The sequence below is a fragment of the Ambystoma mexicanum genome, chromosome 2p (genome assembly GCF_040938575.1).
Source record: "Ambystoma mexicanum isolate Mex_15411 chromosome 2p, UKY_AmexF1_1, whole genome shotgun sequence".
NCBI lineage: Eukaryota > Metazoa > Chordata > Amphibia > Caudata > Ambystomatidae > Ambystoma > Ambystoma mexicanum.
Genome location: NC_090923.1, coordinates 147,059,750 through 147,080,077, shown reverse-complemented (window position 1 = coordinate 147,080,077; position 20,328 = coordinate 147,059,750). Strand labels below are relative to the sequence as shown.

The 20,328-nt window shown below is 43.2% G+C and overlaps 1 protein-coding gene across 2 annotated transcripts in view; it reads left to right on the top strand.

Moving 5' to 3' along the window:
- Nucleotides 1–20,328, top strand: part of SLC41A3 (solute carrier family 41 member 3) — an 864,281-nt gene that overhangs the window by 24,075 nt on the left and 819,878 nt on the right. The window contains exon 1 of one of the 2 annotated variants that reach the window (XM_069643390.1): nucleotides 4,773–4,900. The exons of the other annotated variant lie outside the window; for it this stretch is intronic. The gene's annotated coding sequence lies outside the window, so the exon portion shown is untranslated. Of the gene's footprint in view, nucleotides 1–4,772; nucleotides 4,901–20,328 lie in introns of those variants that run through there. 2 annotated transcript variants of the gene reach the window in all.

The following is a 20,328-nucleotide window of genomic DNA, read 5'->3' as shown; positions in this document are numbered from 1 at the left end:
ACCTTATTGCCCACTTAAGCAAAGAGACTCAGAGAGAAGTAATGGATCAATTACGTCTGTCAAAGTAGCACATAAATGAAACAAAACCAACTAAGTCACAACTTATTCTTACCAGCCAAAAGTCCAACACTGAATCTTTTTCCACCACAGTAGATCACCAATCATGTACTACTAGGGGTAGAAAGTAACAAAAAAAACGTTAAACCGACACCTCGCACCAGTCACAGTGAACAGTAAACCGTGCTTACTGGTGCTTCATGGTGCACGCGCAGGTGCGCTGCACCATGGGTATTAGTAGAAAAGAAAAAAAAAAGAAAAAAAAATCAGAGCAGGCAGGGGGCGGAGCCAATGACGCTCGCTGCAAATCAAGGAAAAGAAAGCAAGGTAAGATACTTGAATTACCTAGTACTTCTTATAGTACTTCTTACAGTAATACAATAGTACAGACTAAGAGTCCGTACATAAATGCCCATAAGTCTGTATTTTTACACAAATCCATTGGCCAACGGAGTTTAGATACAATCCAAAAACGCTGTGTAATCACCTTCAGACAAAGGCGGTGTTGCAGCCAAAGATGTCCTCTTGGCGGCACGGCAGCAGCAACATGTGAAAAGGTCCTCACACTCCTCCAGCCGGTCCTACCAGTAAACAGTGCTTACTGGTGCTTCGTGGTGCGCTGCACCATGGGTATTAGTAGAAAAAAAAATAAAAAATCGGAGCAGGCAGGCGGCGGAGCAATGACGCTCATTCAGGCAAAGGCGGTGTTGCAGCCAAAGACGTCCTCTTGGCGGCACGGCAGCAGCAACATGCGAAAAGATCCTCACACTCCTCCAGCCCGTCCTACCAGTAAATAGTGCTGTCACGATTCCTCCCACGCGCACACCACTGGCCCGGGATCGTGTGGTCTCCAAAGCGCTCCCCCGCCCCCCGTCTCGCTCATCCCTTTCTCCCTCTCCTCTCCAGGACTCACGTGGATACTCACATGCCTTGCACACGCGGCCGCGCCTGGTCCGTACCAGGACTGCTCTCAGGCTACGGCCGTTTCTTCACTGGCAGTTACCTTGGCGCCTGGGATCACGAAGGACTAGCATCGTGCTTCCGCGTCGCGGGACTGTAAGGTCGCGTGACGCGCTTGCGCGATCACGTGACCCAGCCGCGCATCACGTGACCCGAAGCGCTCATCACGTGACCAGAAGCGCGAGTACTTAAACACAGGAAACCCAGGTACTCATTGCTTCACAGCTGTGCTCTGCATCCTGTTTGGCGTTACGTACTTCGGATCATTGAGTACTCACGGAATCGACCTGGCCTGCTCTACTGGACTCTTCTTGGTTTTCCCCTTGGATTTGTTACTTGGTGATTATTTTCGGCTTTCGACCACGGACTGTTTGGACTGCCTCACGGATTCTCCCTCTGGCACTTCGACTCTTTGGACTTCTTGTCTCACAGCTCCACGTTTACTCCTGCTAACAGGCGGATAAGCCGACTACTACTCCTTTTGGGGTAATTCAGTCCACGTGGGTCCCGTACCTCCCCATTAGTTTCATCATCTCTACCTTGACCTCCTTAGGTAAGACCTTTACGTTTTTCCTAACACTGTGGTTTATTGCTTATTGCTTGGTACCTAATCCGCATTTTCTTGCAGCAGCTTGGGGTCCCAGAGGTTCGCGGTCCCGGATTTGAACATCTCCGCCTGTGGCCTCAACGGCTGCGCAGAGAGTGACTTTGGGTTCTCTCTGTGCGGAATTTGGGGACGGAGGCCTCTTCTGCCTACACGACACTCAAGTCACAACAAGTGCTTACTGGTGCTTCGTGGAAATTAATATTGAAATCAGCAGTAACAAAAAATGGAACGGAGAACACATGACAAGGACTTTGGTGATCTGTTAGGAGCAGCCGTGGCACAGCTCCCCGAAGTGCAGCCAGTAGTCCTTCTTGCAGTACAGCTGTCCGTCCTTCTCATAGTACTTGTGGGACAAGGAGGCACCACACTCGCAGCACACAAGTGACCGATCTAAACAGCATCTTCTTTCTCCTACAGCCAGGTATCCAAGTGCACGAAAAGAAGCAGTCACTTGTCACACCAGTTTGTAGAGTCACCAAGTCCGTGACCACCCAGAACCACACTGGGGTTGTATAATTCAAATAACTCTGTTCCGCTATAGCGTTTGCTGATTCGCGTGCCCAGTTTCAGCACTGAACTGTAGAGCTGACTGTGAAGCGGAGCTGTGGATCAGAAGAATTCTAACTTATTTCTCTGCAGGGTCCCCAGCGTCGGATGAAATTATCACAATAGGCGGTGGAAAAGCTGGTTCTTGCTCCAAGCAATGCGCAACGTGTATTTCAGTTCTGTCTTTAATCGCGCAGAGCGGGGATCTGTATGCGCAAAAACTCACTGCTTGCCTGATTGCCTTTCTCTCTTCTTCTCGTTCCAGTATCGAAGCCGATGATACGAGCGCTGAAGCCAGCCACGGGAAAACTGAATCAGAATCTGAAGACTGTGAGCTGGACGGCGGTAAGCGTGTGCTGCAAGCTACAGTAAGCACACGAAGCACGGGTTGATCTCCGGGTGTGGATTATAAAGGCAGCCATGCCTGCAAACTAGAACGCACTGATTGCTTCAGAATGGCACACAATGCCCATATTGGAGTGCCAAGAAGTGAAATAAAGCATGATTAAACAGGGACAAGGTGTGTAACTTCCTATGGAATGGGAGTGTCTGTTCTGATTAGCTGATGTGAATGTTCCCCCACCTGCCCGTGCAAAAAGGGAGAGGGGTCTAATTGGGAGCCCAAAGTTGGTAGTCATAATAGTACTGTGTAGAACGGTGCTAACAGAAAAGGAAATCTAGTCTGAGTACCTGTGAAGCTGCATCTGAGAGAATAAGTTGCAACTTATGCAGATTAATCCTCCAGCGAGACAACCATCCAGTAAAAGGCTTCACACACTTAGAAAAATTACAATAAAAGTGTTTTGGTACACAAGGGCTTGTGCACGAAGCAAAGTGTGATCTGGCCCTGATATCTACAGTGCTAAGCGTCCTCAAGACGGGTTTTGAAGACACACTGATAAAACATCTAGTCGATTATTGTGTTTTCTTTAATACCTAGGAACACAAATATGTGTTGACGCTCCATGAGAAATGATCCTCACATGGAAACTGATCTCATCTGTCAGTTTTTGTTACTAACATCACAAAAAGACAAAATTACTGTTTAACATCCTGTGTTTGTCCCTTGAGACACATTATGTATGGCTCCTTCATAATCACAACACAATAATGTTTGTCTAATATTTGGTCTTTTATTGTTTTAAAACTTTACGTTACAATGTATACCAATTAAAATATGTATTTTCTATTGAACCTGGTGTATGGCTGTTCCTATATTCACTGACAGCCTGTGTATGTCATATGGTTTCTGAGTCACCAACCACCTTATGTGTATGGAAGTAGGGTAGCTAGTTGTGGATCCTGTTTTTCTACATTGCCTTCCTCAACCACAACAGCCCCCTGTCAAAAAAGAGGAATTTCTTTGCTCAACCCTTTTTTACCCCAGTGTTCAAAAAGTAACATCCCACTAAACCAACTGCTAATTGGGCATATTAATGAAGAGGGAAGTCTTATTGGAGTGACTTCTACAACCAGTTGTCCTCCCAATTGATGTGATGTCATCTTGTAGATGTGCAGATTAAACAATTGTAACTTTCTAAAATAGCATGTTGTACAAATGTGATTGTGTTACTAATCAGTTCATCAGATTACTATCACTCAGGCGAATTAAATTATGTGATTTGCGTCGAAACACGATGTGTGGTTTGTGTGTTACAGATGTTTGTATTTGTCTAATACTTTTACACAACAATTCAATTTCCAGCTTAGAATAAAGGGCTCTCTGGCACAGATGCTAGGACCTCCCTTAGCATTCGCCTAGCCCAGGGTCACTCTACTCGCCTTCCTCCTTACAATCTCTTACCCCCCGCATTTGCATGCTCTCCACTCGTACCTGCCCTTCCTAGCATTAGCACTTTCCGGTCTGACTGGCACTTTCCCCCACCTCCCCACTTCACTGAACTTCTTGTTACTGTACTTGCATGATCCAAATGACACAAGGCCTAGCAGGATCATTTTTGTTCTTCTTCATCCCTGCCCCCTCTTTGTCTTGTTGCTCCTTAAAACACCTTCTGCTCTATGTCTATGTAAAAAATATCCATGTGTGCCTAATTTACATAATTACATGAGCATTAAAATAATAATTTCATACTCAAGTTGACCGAGCTTTCAACCTCATCATTTGAAAAAAAATACTCTCTATGACCTTTCATTCAGCAGTTAAAATCAATAATATAATTTCCAATGTGAGGTTCATTTAGGTATATATTGTTTTCTTATTTCCAAAATATTACATGGCATCTCTAGTTTCTCTGCAGTGTAACAGAACATCTGTTATCAACTCCTTTTGGAGCTGAGTGCTGAGGCACTCATGACTCCTGTGAATGCTGTTGCCACGGTGCAAGTTCTTTGACTGCTGTCAAGGCGATTTACCACTTCAGTGCAGCCCCCTTGAGTGATCCTAGGATTTAACTTTTGTAGACATCCAGTCTCTAAAAATGCAAAGTTCCTTCTCCATTAAAGATGTCATTAAAGATGGGGGATTTTATTTCTTGAGAGGTGACTGTTGCAGAGGGCCTATTTCTTGATATTTAAAATCTTTAGCCTAAGCTCAGAGACAGGAAAAAAAGTTGTAAATGAACATCATTTGTTTTGATTTTAGGGGCCCGCAGATAGAGAATCAATTCCAGGCAGAGTCATCAGATTTTATGATCGGATTCCACAGTCACACCTTTCTCCAGGGAAATCCCGCCATTGCCCCAGTCCTGTTGTTGTGTTGCGGTGGATTGGGTGAGCAATATCATTCAGCCAAAGTGGCTTTATTCACAAATGTGGCCCTCCTTTCTCCATTGCATTTGTCACTGAAAACAGAGCAGTATAACTTTTTCTTTACACTCAAAGTCCTTTCCCAACTTATTTTTAATATCTCTGTATGTTTCTTGATATAAAGCTGATTTCTAGTCCTGTAAAGTAAAATATCACATGTAAAATATACACAATGCCATGCCCAAATTCGGGTTTTGCCTCTCCTGTGACATGCTGTGTTTTTCATCTCAGATTGGACAATTTTTCAATGAGCAAATGATTGCTGGGTTCTTCTGCTTTGGACACATAGTCTGATTATAGGTGGGCTGCTGACATTTCCTTGTACATCTCTTTTTCAAATGCTGTGAGCAAGCTGAAGCTCCCAGTTCTGTTTTTAAACTGGTGGTGGTCTTTCTTTGAATACTTTCCTTTGGTATAGATTTTCCTACCTGAGCATGGCTTTTTTGGAGGAATGTCCCAGTTAAGCACTTTCCAATTTGTGGTGGTCTGTCATTACTTAACAGTTTTTTCTCCATGATGCACTTAACATAAAGAAATATGCACCTACCAAGCATCAAGGATAACATCAAGAAATCAATGAAGAAAGTTATATTTCAGCCTATGGTGTGTGATTCAATCAGTAAGTTCCGACGTCGAGTGCTTGTGTTGCATTCACTGAGACCTGATTGTGCTAGTAAGAGACTAGGGTGCCAATATAGCTTTGACAGTAAGCTCCTGAAGTGAATGTGGTTGCAGTGCCCGTAAAGGCCTGTGCACTATACATGCATGTGGAGCAGTAGCACTTAGGCGAATGTGTGCACATGAAAGAAGCACTTAACTTATATTCTTCAGAGCACCTGTGCAAATCCTGTGAACACTGTCCCTTCAAATGATTTGGATATTTTGCAAATAGAAAGACTAGAGGAGGAACTGCCTGCATCATTGGTTCTTCAGTTGTGAGAACCAATCTTGGGCAGGCAAACTTTTGTAGTTAGCCGCACAAAAGATGGCGACTCTTCATAATCTTGTGATATGTGGCCCCATAGTGGAATTGCGCTTTTCTGCCTCCATAGTTCTTCTCATTGAGATTTGCAATACTGATGAACACACAAAGTGCCCTTTCTGCCATGAGATACCCAGCATCTCTGCAACTAACCTCCCACATATTTATTCCCTCACACATCACTGATATGTTTAAAAGCAGAATAATTGCACCTCTCCATAGTATGGGGGTGGATGCAAACTACACTGCCGATGTGCAAGGCTTTAGCCTTGCCAAACAGGTTGCATGATCTACTGTACTGAAGAGTAGCCACTCAATGCAATACGTGATTTGGCACTGAGCACCTAGTGAAGTTCTGCACTGTGTTGAAGCTTTTATTACACTTGTACATGCTTTGTCACCAAAGCGCTGATAGTGTACAGAATGGGATGCTTGACTTGGAGCTAAGCAAGGCAGTGAGCTATATTACCATATATCCTCCAGTGCTTTATTGTTTTTGGGTCAGGCTAAATAGAACATTAACTGATAAATGTTAGATGGACCCTGCTGCCTCCATAATTCATGCCAAAGTACAATATGGTGAAAACTCAGCTATAGATAGTCCATTTTGGAAATGCCACTTCCACTGTGTGTTAGGTGGTGGGGGTTGGGAAGTATATAGTTTTGCATCAAAGAGTTCCTTTCATGTATTCTGCCTATTACATTGATTCTTTCACCTGTGTGTTACATTTACATTTATTATTCTTATTTTCTATAGGTTGGCAGGTGCTCTGAGAATGAATGACCGAGTGGATCATGGTGATGCTTTGGTCATAAGATAATTTTATAGCAGTCAGTGGTAATGAGTAGTTGAAGTTGGGAGGGACTTCATTAAATGAGCTGCAAACTCTTTTTTGTCTTTAAGGAACTATTTGCAAAATTAATTAATTCAAAAAATAATTCAAAATTATTTCACATGCTTTGATCAAAAACACTATTTTTAATCCTAGTTCCTAGCAAGAAACTCAGTGTGAGGAAATGACTATGTCTCTGCAGGAGTTCAAGGATGAATAGTAGCTAAACCACTTGCTCACCCTACACTATTAAATCAGGAGTGATTCTAAATATAATATAATTATAAAACAGGCACAGCCCGACAGGTATATCGCTGTAGTATCTTTTCTTACTTTGGGCTTAAGGAAGGCTATAATCTTCAGGACGGGTATAAGTTAATATAGTTGCAACATCAACAATATGACAGTACCAAAATAAAAGAATGTCCAACCGCGGTTCTAGAAAAATAGGAGTGTTTATGAAAACAAAACAATGCACACAACTAACAAAAAATAATAAGGACCCACCTCTAAAAAGGGAACAAAGAGAATGCAGCCTTTAGGTATAAAGGTGGTACGCCGGGTGAAGAAAGGGAGCATGCAATTGATTTGAGCAGCACATGCCAATGTTCATGGATATGACTTTTAGGAAGAAAATGAAGAGGATGCTTAAAAGCCACAGGGATCCTTTAAGGCAGACCAAGGGGACAGGGCACTTTCAAATGCCTTATTTTCTTGTCTTTGGGGAACAACAGCATTGAGCCAGGCTTTCAGCTCAAACCGAGTCTGGGAGATTTTTTGGTGGTGAGCTGGGGTGAAGTCGAGAAGTGGCAGGAAAGGGTCCAATGATGCTGTGCTGTTCGCCAATGGTGACCGCCCGAGGGTCAAATATTCTGGAGATAGCAGGCGATGTTAGTTTGCTGGTGCTAGAAAAGTTGACAGCCTAGGGTGTAGAGAAGTGGAGTGAGCAGGCTAGTCTGGTTCAACATGGTGCAACATGGCATCAGGGTACTGTCCCAGCATCAGCTCCCAGCATGAGCTCGGAGCTGCAAGTAGCTTATGGTCAGGCAGCAGTGTCGAGTTAGGAATGATTGTAGATTCAGCAATTCTCATGATGGAATTTTAGTGTCGCGGCTGAGCGAAACTATAGATGCAGAGGCGGTAGGGCATCTTCAAGGTCATAGAGAATGCCAGCAGTTCCCGGGCATCAAAGTTGCCCAAACCAGCATTGAGGAAGTTTGGAGATGCAAGGAGAGCCAAGGTTCACTTCCATTCTTTCTGTGGGCGCTGGGAGACACACTTCAGTGTCTCAGGAGCAAGGTAGGTCCTTTGTGTTGCACATTCCAGCCAGGAAGAGTTGTAGAGCACACCTGAAGGGTACTGCAACCTTTTGTACATCAGTTCCTGGGCACCAGTGTCTCAGTTGCAGAGGCCTTGTTCACAGCAGTGTCAACCAAAATGTATCCCTAAGGTGGTTAGGAAAAGGACCTTTCTTTTCCTTGGAGAAATCTAGCTTCACCTCTATGATAAATCAGGTAAATCCTTCTTGTCCTGCAGTCCAAAGAAGAATCATCTAAGATAAGGGTTCTTTCCTTTTAAAGGCAAAATGTAAGAGGGGATTCATCCAAAGAAATCCAGTTGTCAGGGCTAAAATCTAGGCAGCTGAAACAATTATCAGTTGTCTTGTGATATCATACTCAGAGTGCTTTGTCGTCAGGAAGGGGTCAGGGCAGGATGTGTAGTTAGCCCTAGCAGAAATCAAGATTTTGAAACCACTCTCCCGGCTTACCCTCTGCTCTGCACTATTCTAACTCAACAACCTTCCAATATCTGTCGACTTCAAAGGGACTCCATTGATCAGCAGCCTTGTGCGAGTGTGTCTTTGATATGTCAAGACTACCTTTGAAGCACCGATTCTTAGTGGACTTCATTATGAGGTTCCTGTTGATGAAGAAGACATAAAAATCAGACTCCAGTTTAGATGAGATTAGTTTGGTAGATATTTAACTGCACCAGCTGCAAGGAAGACACATGAACATACCAGACAAGTACCCATCCTGTGCATCCCCACCCCTATTACTTCACTTTCAGTAGGTGTTCTAACACACTGAAGCTTATGAGCATGGAATAAGAATGTATGACTTTTTAAGGAGGTTCATCACACCAAGCAAGTATGTGAAAGCAGCCAACGTTGGAGCTCTCCTGGAACACTCCCTAAACCTTCTGAATGAAAGCAGAGCACTTGTGTGCTTGCACTTCAATTGCACCTGCTATGCTTTATCAGTGTTCTGTTTGCAGCTAGTGCAACCTGCTGGAAATGAGTTGTGTGCACAGATTTATATGAACAAGGATGGTGCCTCAGTTAGGCAAGAATGTGCATATATTCTGTCTTCAGTGTGCCAAAAAGGAAATCCAGCTTATTAGCAAGTGTATATATGTTAAGATGAAGTCCTCTAGCTAAACCTAGGCAATGAAGATTAGAAGGCAAGGCTTGTTTTTGTCATTTGTTATTGCCATCAGTGTTTGCTTAGACATACATTGCAACTTGATATTTCCGCGACTCCTCATTTCAACCTACTGCCGTATTCTTTCCCAATTCTCTCTGCTGAGTCTAACTCTGCTAGTCTTACATCTTCACACATATTGAGGGAACAGTTCATACAAATCAATGTGAATTTTTTAAATATCAAAAACAACTTTTCATGAACCTGTAATTAATTAAGTCTTTTTCTTCAGTCATTTCAATGCTCATCTAGCCAACAAGTATTAATAGGATAATACCCACAGTGTGGTAATGCAAAAATCAGCATGAAATCTTCTAGTGAGCCAATTGAACTGGTCAACCAGTGCCATGGGGGCCATCTAGTATATGTATTTTCTGCATACAGTACATATGTTCTCGTATGAGTTATGATGTGAGATTAGATATGATACATAGGGTCAATAGGTTTTTTTGGTACTATAGTGCATTTAGTAACTTGATCATGAGTGATCAGTGAACAGAAAATTGCTCTATCATTTGTCACTTTCTCCAGAATTTAAGGACCATTTCAGCATCTGCTTATGGTTCACTTTAACACCTACTCCAGGCATTATGAGTCCCATGATATCATCGAGAGTTCCCAACCTAATACATTCTTCTTTCTTTGTGGACAAGGCACTTTAGATAAATGTCTAATGGCAGGCAGAATGTACCCCATGCAGCATCTACCACCCCACTCCATGGGTAAGAAGCTACAAGCATTGGTTTCACCAATAAAGTACACTCTGTGACAAGTGGAATGTCCAAAATTCACAAATGAGAATCATGTGTCAAACGAAAAAGTAACATTGTTAATAACCAAAATTGTTCTAGTATATAGAGATTATCTGCATCAGTTCATGCCCAAACAAGAACCTCTATCATTGTCACAGAGGAACGGGGAAAGTTCAGAGGGCCTGAAAATCGTAGCAATGAATAATGACCAAAGCATGGTTTAGGACCTTTTGATCCAGAAACTAGTCTAAGGTTATTTCGAAATATCATCCCAGTTAAAGAGAATGTGATTTAGTTTCTGGATACAGGAAAGCCAGAAGCTAAATCATGTGTAAGTGGAACACAGTTCCAGCAATAGGAGATGGTCTTAATGCAGGCATACTGCCATGTAGCATGGAAAAACATGTTTTCTTTCAATCCAAGGGTGTTCATTAGAACTGTTATTGTGAACGACAGCACTGAAGTTGTAAAAGTATCATTTTCTAAGCCAGCTATTAAGAATAGTTATTGTCTCAGCTGAATGCTGCTCTGGATTTGTATGGCAGGCAAGGCACGTTCAAGATTTAGTCAGTTCTTACAAGTTCTCGAAAAGCTGGTATGCTGACTATATGGCTAAACGCAAGAGAACGAGCAATGGGAGCATACCACAGTTGTCATTCGGATTGGTTAGCAGATGAACTGAAAGGTCACCTGGATCTGGCATAGGTGACCCTAAATGCAAATCACAACAAGTAGGCCAACCAAATACAGAATCAATCCAGCAACACAGTTGTACATCGGAACCCAAAAAGGTTTTTCACAAACAATATCTTTGCTGCACCTCTGAACATCTCCTTCAAGTGTCTCATGATTCAAATGAGTCATGACGCTCGGAAACACTATACACAAAATCAGGCAGACCTCTTATCAGAATACAATATATTCTCAGTACCCTCCTCTAAATGACAGAGGTTATAACCACAGTGCACTGTAAAATCAGAGCCTTATGAAGCACAAACAAGCACAGGCTGCCATCATGCCGTGCTTGAATCGGCACTCACTGACAGTGTGAATCTGCAACTTGTTGGAGCTGCCTGAAACACCATCACTGGAGCATCAGGATAAACCTGAGAAGGTGAAGCTATCGCAGTTCCCGTCTCAGGATCACTGCATATGTGTAAAGACATCAATGAGGAAGAGTTGGCGGATGCCCCCTCTCCAGTATTGACCAGAGAAATGGTCACAGATGCTGTTGAAGTTGCTGAGGTGGGACTCACCGCCCCGGACACTTCACGGCTGTCTGAGTGGTAAGAACCTGTAGAGGCCAATTCCAACCAGGTTCCTGTGCTGACTTTCTCTGGTGTATTCCCAAGTACTCCCATTTTCATAGCTGAAGGGAAGGCAAGGTGCGGCAGCTGGACCAGGATGTCTTTCCATGACCTGCAAATGGAGAAATCAGATAAACATGTGTAAGTCCCTTGTGAAGGCTAAGACATTTCCATCTTCTAGTTGGAGAACCAAACACGTTGAGTTCACAACATGGCATACGCATAGGATGTCTAGTCAAAGTCTCATGAGCCAATAACATATGCTTCTTGTTGGAATTATTTTGCATATGTAATTATACTAATGGCAATGCTTCTGACCATCAGAAGCCAATCTCTTCACAAAATGTGAACAGGAAGTTTAATATCACCCTTACAGTATTGAACTGTTCCACTAGATTGAAGATGGTAAGCACAGTAAAAACGCTGAAGACTATTAAGAGCCCTCTACATGTCTCTGACCACCGGCCCAGAGAAGGAGAAGCCTCTGTCACTTTCAATAATAGCAGGAAGACTAAATCTAGGTCCGCAGCTCTGAGGCGTGGAAGTGGCACGAACCAACCACCCCCACTGTGGTTTTGGCGCCTGCAAGACTGGGCATACGAGAGTGAGGACAACAGGGATGAGGATTAGGAAGAGGTTTTGGATGGGTACGTGAACATAGGGTAAGTAACACAGTGTACACGGTATTAGCTCCTAAACACTCTCACACGTACATGCCTAGATGACCCCCCCCCCCCCGGAATCTATGCAGTGCACAACAGTGGGCTCTGGCATGTACCAGTACTAAACAGAAGAATGCTCTGGGTATGGCTGCTGGAGTGTCCCTTGTTGACTCCTCACCTGTGTGCACTCTGGTCTGGACAGCAGGAGCAGTTCAAATGCTGCAAAGATAGCCAATATTACTTCACACGAATAAGGCTGCACGTGGCTCACAGCTTGCGTGGGTTCAACTGTGGGAGGCTATGGGCTCTGGGTTAGCAGCATAGGAATGCTAATGACATGCGGGGGCCGCATGTGTGTTTTACATGCAGCGCTATTTGTTGCGGGCCGCACCTGGCTGAGTGGCATGCAGCATTAGTTGGAGGCCGCACATAGCTAATTTGCATGCAGCGTGCAGGTCCGTGAGCCTGTGGTCCTCCGCATATCAGGCTGAGGTTGTCCGTAATCAGGACAGCCTGTACGCCATCCTAGTAATGCTTGCGTTGCCTATGATGACCGGGTTAGGCGCGCAGGTAAATGTGGGGTTGCTTGAAGCTTGCAGCAGCTGGTGCGGTACTTCGGTACTTAGCTTATGGGGAGCAGGGGCCCGTTTTCGGGTTGGGCCCCCTGCACATATCCCCCTGCTTCCCCACTGTCTTTGAGAGCACTGCAGCATTATAATAACTTTGCGAGGGGCTGGGATCGTGATCATGTGGGGCGTGGCTCCACGCATGTATCCCTGTGGCCGGTGCTGCACAGCATGCATCTTGCCTGGGAGGAAACTCGAGCACAAGCCCTATGCTTTGCTCAGCGTGCATGCACGCCAACATGCCACTCCCAACATGGCTTGTTTATTGTAGTTCCTGGCCATGGGACTACTGGGAAGTGTGGTTTTGTAGGCTTCTGTCCTGCAGTGAGAGCAGAGAACCTTCGATAAGGCTTGATAGTTTTGTAACACTTTTGTCTTTGGTTTGTTTGTCTTTTTGGCCTTGATTGTTGGTTTCTTGAGCCTTCATTCCCCACTGCACTCGCACCACACACACTCTAGCTTCCAGCCTTGAGAAAGTTTAGGCTCTGTGAGAAGTTTCTTAGCCTCAGTGATGAATCAGCTTTTTTATTTTTTTATTTAGCAAGGACAGGCCTCCATCCTCCCTGTAAATATGTCAAACACCACGGGACAGAACTCACATTTGAGACATTAGGGAACCTTCATGAAATCGATCTGCACATTAATAAAGGGATCATCCAGGGTTAGATGTACAGACGGCAAAGTCTATACAGCTTTTTCCACATTTTGGGTTAAACAAATAGGACAATGTAAAAAAATAAGTCTGTACTACTGTGTACTGTAAGTAGGCAGCATGCCAGTCTCTATTAATCACAGCGATCATTACTCCTTACCCACAATGAGCTATAGAACGTGTCAATCCGGCAAGATGAGGAAGGAGCAGTCAGGGCTCTACTAGGCAACCATCCACAGAGCATCAAAATACTACCGTTTTATTCTCAGGAGCCCAATCCTACAGCACCGCTAGAATGGAAAGAGTTGCAATCAGTGATTGTTGCACTGAAACACAGACAAGGATAGTGTTTGGTGCCAGGGGTGCCTTCTGTGGCTGCAGTTCAGCCTTATTCATCAGTCAGGCTGTTGCCCTCCTCTGTAAAGTGTGGAGCAGAAGATCATCCATTAAAGCACAAGCTTATGTTCCATTAAGAATAGGGGTAACAGTGGAGGTCAGATAGCCATGCTGCTTCCAGAGCACACCAAAATAGTGCACCACACCACTGGTGTACCCGAATCAGTATACATTGGAGCTATTGTACCCATAGCCATGACACACGCATGCATGAGTTCCACCAATTCAAAACCCTAGCCAAATGAACATTAGCCAGCTGATATGCCTCCAAAACAACATGTGGCTTACATATTACGTAACTTGCAGAAACACTGCCTAGGTTATTACAGAAACACAATTCAACCACAAACATAATCATTTAAGGGCTATGAAGTCTTCTAGGGATCATGACATTTACAATTACCACTATACCCTCATGGGCTCCCCAACTAAGGGAGTTGGGAGGAGTGAGGCAGGTTTTAAAACAGAGCATTGATTTAAGGTTACATTCACTGTAACGATTAGCAATTTATCATAACTTGTCAACTGGGAATTTTAAAGGTCATGGGTCTTGCCCTTCAGAAGCTGCAGAAAACAGGAAGTGATACCAGAACAATACCTGGATGTCCCTGATACAAAGCATCAGCTTTCCCAACTAATACATTAATTGCTGCCACGGATTGCAAAAACATGATGGTAACCCTGAAGCCACATGATCTAGTGCAGCATTGTAATATGCAAAAGAGCAGGTCTCATCACCATGCATTTCAGTTAAAACACCTTGACCAAAATGTTCCCGTTCATCATAAAACAGGGTAAAAGACTGTTAAGAATTGGGCAGACCCAAAGCTGGAGCTTTTACAATTCGTGCTTGATTTTTAGTAAGGCTTCTTCAGCTTCAGATGACTATTGGATGGGTAGAGGATCCGAATCAAGAGTAAGATTTTGGAAGGGGTTACTATTCAGGCACATTCCAATATCCATTTCTGACAGTTAACAGTTGTTCCAAGAAATCCTCTCATTTGATTTTGAATTTGGGTTTTGGACACTTGCAAAATCACATTAATTCGCTATTCAGATAGGTGTCTTAGCACTGCAGATAGGTGAAACAATTTTGCCTTTGATGATAGAACCATGAACTTTGGCACACGTTTAGACCACACCCTAATGAATATTTTTGGCTATGAGAAAATCTCTGATTTTTTCTATAACAAAGTTGGCAGCCCTTTTTAAAAAATGGTGACTAGTTGTCATTTAGGTATCCTAATTTGTGTAACTATTAATTGCTCAGTCATTTACTTGTGGTCATGCAATGCTTATTGTACATTTTAGAAGTATGAATGAAGCCTAATAGAAATAATGTTTTTTTCTCATAATGTATAGCACAATATATACATTCATTGATTTAGTCAATGGAAGAAAAACAAAACCATTAACAATTATTGAGTGATGTTTATGTAATGCAAATACAGTGTCTTTTATTACTGATTGTAATGTTATATGTTATTGTTTGTTATTGAATGAATATTGATACTATTCCTCAAATAGATTTTTGGTAATAACCTCCCCCTTAGTTCAGTCAGTACAAAGAGCATCACAAGTACAAAGAGCAGTAAGTACACTGGAGGGCAGCCTTCTTACACTTGTACTATTATGTACAGCCACATTGAAAGAGTTCCGTGTACGCTTGCATAGCCTCTGGTAGGGTTGTACAGGATCTTTCCCATCCACCTTCACCCTTCTTCCACCCCCAATCCCTTAGCGATGGAAGCTGAGGTGTTGCGACCATCGTTTGGGCCTATCAACAACCAGCCTGGTAGGCAGTTCCTTTTGTATGCTGAGCGCATCTTGATTTGGAGATAGACTCAATTGCTCAACCTTTCTGAAGATTGTCAATTGCTCCACCAGTCAATAGATGTTTTCTTGCTTCATTGACATGTGTGTTGGTTCTAGTACAATCATATAGCAATACTACAAATCATTCCAAAGGCTTCAGCATTTCTTCTACTGCCTGCTGATTAGGCCTGCCAGCCAATCCACAAAAAGCTGAGGTGACATGTCAGTATGCATTGCAGGTGTCCCATGCAGTCCTCCTGCCTCTTCCTCCAAAAAAGGACCCAGTGCCACACCCAGTTATTGCATGAAACATCAGTAAGGCAGTACAACGATCAGGACCCAAAGCTCTTGCTAACTCATGAGCGGCAAAGAACCAGAAGTTCTTCCAAACTCCAAAAGCAACCCAAAGTTCCTCAATGTTCAGATGTTGTGCCGAATTGATGGCAAGACCTATGACGTCGGTGCCCACAGTGCGTATTTTGGCATTGTTATATCCTTACTGCACAGCATCACATAAATAGTATGCTTCTTTGTGTGAGCATGGAGCCAGTACCACACCATGATGATGATATATAGAAAGAACATTGTTACTATTTGTGGTAATTACCTGCTTGTTTGTGTCAATAGGTGTTAAGGTGTTTGCCAAGAAAGAGAACAATTCAGTCTTATCAACCCTGAGAAAATCCTACCCATTTTTAGGAAGTGCATTTCTTGGTTCAATGCGTTTCTGGACACCTTTTACCCCCTTTTACTGCGTGTGTCACACTTCAAGCTATCAGGCCTGTACACAACCCAGGTGATATCTAGCCTTGGAACATATTGAAGATGAGATTTTATGTAGGGTATAAACACAGTACTGGCATAACCATCTAATATTTTTGCAAATCCTGGTGTCAGCATGTTGACAATTGCAGCGCCGACAAGGATGGTCATTTGGACTGTTGGTTTGGAAGTAGTGTTTTTCTGGGTGTGAGTTCTTTCAGACAAGTCAATAAATCAGACTTTGTTCTGGTTTTCAGACTCCATAGATTCGACAGTGCTGGAGGATAGGCTTGTTTTTGGTGTCTAAAGAAATCATCCAGGTCTCCATTACGTATCTGGTCTAGAAAATAGTGAGCAGTCATTCCTCAGCAATGTCAGCTGTAACTGTTTACTTGGATTTTCACGAACTGGAGGATGGCTGACGTGGTGGCGGTTACTCCGCTTAATAGGATCTGAGATACGTTTAGTTTGATTACTAAGCCTGTTGCTGACATCATTCATACTGGTTAACTCAAATTCTTTCAATATTTAGCAATGTGTCTGCAACTGGTGGATGTACTATATTTCTGCTGTGAAGTACCTTTAGATCACAGCTGCTCTCCCTAAATTGGTTTTCCATATTGTGTGTTGCATGAGTAAGAGACCCAATATCTTCAGCAAATGACATCTGTGAATGTTTGTTGGCCTCGTGGTGACACTCCTAATTTTCCCAACTCTTTGTAGAATTCAATTCTTCAACTAGGCGGCCCATCTCAGGACCATCCAACGATGCAGAGCTGTTGGGTTTTCTGTCAGGCCTACAGCCCTTCCATCACCTTTTACTGATGTGTTATGTTGTTCATTGGCCTGATCAATGGCAATAGCATAGAACACACTCTGACTTTTTTGTGACAAACTTTCTTTGCATGAATTCTGCATAGATGTTAGGGTAATGCTTTTAAAGGGAACCCATATCACGTAGATGGGCAGGAATCCATTGTGCATAGTGTGCATGGTCCAAGGAGTAGAATGACGTAACAATCTTGGATAGCGCCTCTAAATAGAGCTGAAAATATCCTTGTATCGCTCTTACAAAAGTCATCATAAGTTCTAGTTTTAGAATGATGTACCAGAATTTCAATTGGGTACCAGCATCACTTCTGTCTTTACACCAGTCTTCAAGTGACTAAACTTGACTGCTATCCTCTATGTCTTGCCTGTAGTCATTGCAGGCCTGCTGAAGATGTAAAAAGAGACTACTGGCTGTGATTTGATGAGCCCTGTGGGTACAAATCACATGGGAACCTTTTATAAATGTATCTGCTTTTCCAGCTGTGGTAATATCGGCCCGAACAAGTGCTCCAGTCCACTCACTTTCATCGAAGAGATTTCCAAGAACCTTGAGAACTGCCATCTCATTATGCAGCCCACCAAATATTACAATAAATTGATCTTCGCCATGAATAGTTGGCCAGTTGCACTGGATTTGTTTTGCCAATGCATAGAATGGCTACTCAAGCGTAATGTTTGGAATCTCCCCAGCATTAAGACCTTTAATTGTATGGTGAATTGAATTGTGATTGTATTGTATTCATTGAGTGGTGAATCATGGCCACTGACATAGCATGATCTGGAAATAGAGGACGCATGGATGAAAATTTTATTTCACAATCTTTTTGAGTTTCTTCTTGTTGACTTGCGTGATATGGTGCCAAGGTGATTACTTCATCCCTTGTAGGTTGTCACAAGCCAGAACCTTTTACATGCTTCAGCCAGGTATATTCCTTCCTACTGTTGGCAGAGGACAATCGGTTCTCATAGGAGGAACAGGGGGTAAGCTGGTGCAGCACTCAGGAAGATGTTTAGTCACTTGCTCAGCACAAGGAATTTTAGTCATAGTCCAATCCGTCCCTGTAAAATTATCATCTGGATGTTGAAATATTGATATTCCTCTAGCATGGAAAGAGTCATGAGCTGTGGAAGAGCTTGTATTGTGGTCTATATTGTCAACCGCACTAGTTTTGAACATCCCTCCTTTTAACTGAAGAGGAATGACAGCATTTTCTGTGTGATAGTGATAACCCATTTCATTGCCAAGTTCAGATGATATGTATAGCACACAGTCGTCTGATTTGCTTAAGCTGAGCTTCTGCAGGGTTTCAATAGGTTCCTGCTGGCAAGTTCGTGCATGGCTTAAATACCTAAGTAGATAGGCAAAGGAGTTTCCCGCTCTCCATTGTGCCTGAAGGCTCTTTCAGACTCATACTTCCGACGTCTCACTAAACTGTTGTATGTTAGTAACTAACAGTGAGGATTGGTTGTGGCATTGTTGGAGAACTTGAATGTGCTTTAATGTTTGGGATGTTTGTAACCATAGCAACCAGTGCTAACAGAGATGCTGGCACAGAGTATTCCTGACACTTGTCTCTAAAAGATCAGTTGAAGTGATTTTTCATTTTAAAGATGTCTCTTCTCACTATATTTGCTGCTTTAGAAAGATGAACAGTGTCACTATCTGCTTCGCATTCATATGCTTTGCTCAGCGCAGATCCAATATCATTATTAAATATAAGCATCACATGATGGCATTGCTTATGTGCTAGTAATCAAGTATCCTGTTTTTCAGTTCTGTAGAATGTATGCGTCCTGAAAGATCACTGCTAGGTTGATTCATCCGCATGCTGTACAGATTGTATAGGTCAACAAGTTTAAATATGGGTGCAATTTCATTGTCCGTTCGAGCATCTTCAATGTATGTTAAGTTCTACAAATTGAATTCCATGGTTAGTTTGGTCCATCAAAGTCCCTTGTGTTTTTTGTGTCTCTTGCTCTATTACATAATAATATGAGGCAATGAATATGCTACATGACATCTTGTGCAATAAGATCACTTGCACTCAGTTTACCAAGCAGGGGGTTATCTTCTAGTTTAAGGGCACAGTGACAAATGTAAGTATCAAGGCCAAATGCAGATGGAAAATATAAAGGACACTCCTATCCAGTACACATAACCTGGATTCTGATATCGCAGCTCTAATCAGACAAGTCTTGAAACAAACAAACATTTTTAATTATTAACGCTAGTTCTACACACATACAAGTTCTGGCCTTCATCAGGACTTCCCAATATTGTTTTTAATATTGGGAATTCCTGAACAAGGCCCGGCAATATCAAAGGAGGTTCTTGTGCTGATAGCAGGATAGACCCCATAGACTTTGGCCCAAAACAAGGATGTGTCGATAAGTGTTGTTCGTGAAACATTGTAGATGGTGACACTGTGGTCACTGAGTTTTGTAGTTGGATGCACAATCACCACACAACAAGTCGACAAAGGCGCAAGTGCAGTGGAAAAACTGGGATTGTTACACAAGTATTGCTGAACAATAAAACAGTTTTTTCCTCAATTTAAATTCTGATCTGTGCAAGATCTCAAACAAATACATTGTGTATATGTCACAAGTCTCTCCCCTTCTCACCTGTTTTTCCTTGCTTGTGACCTTCTCGGATGATTTCTTGCGCACGGTCCGGGATTTGTATAGACCTGTGTGCTGGTCTTCGGGTTCCAGCGTGAGGATAGCAGTCCTACACCAGGAGGCGTTCAGATGTCCAGGACCACGAACCAGGAAGGGAACACAGTCTGAGCTCGCCGTGAGCCGAGCGAAGGCGAGGATCCAGGAAGAAGCTCGAAGGTAAGTTTGAGGAAGGGGAAGGAAAGGAAGAAGATTCAAGGAATCGGGGAACAGGACTCGGAAGGAAGCCCCGAGCGAACTCCGGCAACACACGTCCGATTACACCGAGCGGCAGCGTTGAGACGCGCAGAACCGCGGGGCGTGACTGTTTTGTAGAATGATGAACGTAACGCGTAAAGACTGGTAATCTGCGTTCAGCATCAAACGGCCATGTTGGGAGATCACGGAATTCAGTCCTCTATGGGTCAGGGACCATGTCCAGAATGGACGCAGGTGGCGGTTCATGACAGTATGCCTCCTCTGAAGCCCAGCTCCTCCGGGTTTGCCTGGATGGATGAGATGGTATCTTCATATCAGCCGGGGGGCATTCATGTTTGAAACGGGTTCCCAGGTGCGTTCACTGGGAGGATACCCTTTCCACTCGACCAAATACTGTAGTTGACCACGTTGATA